The sequence below is a fragment of the Tigriopus californicus genome, chromosome 2 (genome assembly GCF_007210705.1).
Source record: "Tigriopus californicus strain San Diego chromosome 2, Tcal_SD_v2.1, whole genome shotgun sequence".
Classification (NCBI taxonomy): Eukaryota; Metazoa; Arthropoda; class Copepoda; order Harpacticoida; family Harpacticidae; genus Tigriopus; species Tigriopus californicus.
In genome coordinates this window covers 3,207,750-3,209,705 of record NC_081441.1, presented here as the reverse complement: position 1 = coordinate 3,209,705, position 1,956 = coordinate 3,207,750, and positions in this window count along the sequence as shown.

Genomic DNA, 1,956 nt, shown 5'->3' with positions numbered 1-1,956 from the left:
AGCAATCATTAGTAGGTGGGACTAGTTTGGGGTTGTTTTGCTCTTTTAGGACTACCATGGCCTGGATTATGAATGCCATAGTTTTGAATCAAAGACATGACACCTTGATACACATTTCATTCAAAAAATTAGATATTTAGCCAGTGTTCTCGCTCCTTCATCTTGGATCAAACTGCTCTTTTTTTATCTTTCTTCGTAAAACCCTTTTTCATTCACACAGAACCTTTCATATGCTAAAACAGCCAGGAGTCTACATTTTAATTTTGATTCAAAACATATTCAGAAAAAGGCATCTAANTTGCCTTTTCCTTGAAAAAGTAAAAGAATGTTGTAATGAGGAGACAAGTGATCGAGTAAACATGTCAAAGAAATCGAACACGCCAACATGACAAATCAAGCGTAAAGTCAAAGAAAGCTAAACATTACAGACTTATGTAGACTCTTGAAGCATACAGGGTGCGGAAGTTCAAATGCCCGATATCTGTAAAATGATCTGTTGACTTCAAATTTTGAAATTTTGCGCCAAATTTTTGTTTTCATTTTCGTTTGGCATTCGTAAATAATAAACAATTTCTAAAGATTTTTGATTAAAATCAATTCAAATGAGTATGGATGCACGACGTCAGAGCATCCTCGATATGGCTTGCGCAGGAGCTGACAAAAAGGCCATTGCCAAGCTCACGGGGGCCAATATCACCACTGTCAGACGTGTGATCAATGCAAGACTTGGATCCAAAGATATCAGCCGGAAGTCCCGAAGGCCAATAAAGTAAAAAAAGAGGACCAATAAATTTATCAGGGCCGTTAAGACCGAAATCGACAAGGACCCAACCAAGTCCATGAGGAAGATGGCAAAGAAGTTTGGCTGTGATAAGAAGACAATCCTGGCCACAGTCAAAGACAACCTTGGAATGAAGTCCCTGACACGTCCTCCACGTCAACTCATCACTGAGAGGGTCAGGGTCCTTTTCCTGTAAATATGTCAAACCATTCTGTCATGGATGAAAAGGTCAGCCAATTCGTCCAAAGTGAAGATCTTCTCCGATAAGAAGATTTTTACAGTGGATCAGGTTTAAAACCGCAGAAATGACCGGATGATTGTTCAGGCAGGATCTTTACCAGCTCCGGTAAACCGGACCAAGCATCCTCAAGGAGTCATGGTGTTGGGCATCATTGCCAGCAACGGCCTCACCTGCCCGCCCATTTTCATTGAAGCTGGACTCAAGGAAAATCAAGAGGTTTATCTTAATCTTTTAAAATCAAAGGTCAAACCATGGCTTAAGAGGAACTTCCCAGACAACAATTACGTGTGGCAGCAGGATGGGGCCCCTGCCCATACCTCTCTCAAGACCCAGGAGTGGCTGGCAGCAAACTTGGCCGAATCCTGGGACAAGACGATGTGGCCTCCTTCTAGTCCTGATTTAAATCCATTGGATTATTTCATCTGGAGCGTTTTAGAGGCCAAGGCATGTTCCACCCCTCACAGAAGTGTTGGGGCTCTAAAGATTTCGATCCGGAAAGCCTGGAGATCCATGTCCAAGGAGTACATCGTGTCAACATGCAAAGCATTCAGACGTCGTGTTGAAGCAGTCATTGAAAATCAAGGACATATAGAATAAAGTTTCTTCATTTTGAATAGATCTTGAATTTTTATGCTCTGTTCCGCAATTAAATACTTACATTAAAAACGGGCATTTGAAGTTCCGCACCCTGTACTATGCATAACATATCAACTAGCATCGAGCATCGAGCTTGTTTGCCAATTGGATCAATTGAGTGGTTTTAGGTTTGTTGCCTCTAATTTCCCTCTGTGACTTATTTGTACGTTTTATCAACTTTTCAGTTGTAAATTTCTTGCTCAAGTCATCCGTCCTTGGCCTTTCTCTTAGGGTACCCTTGATATGGCCAGATCTGCATTTCTTCCTAAAACATAAGGAAGAGTTATCATTTACGATA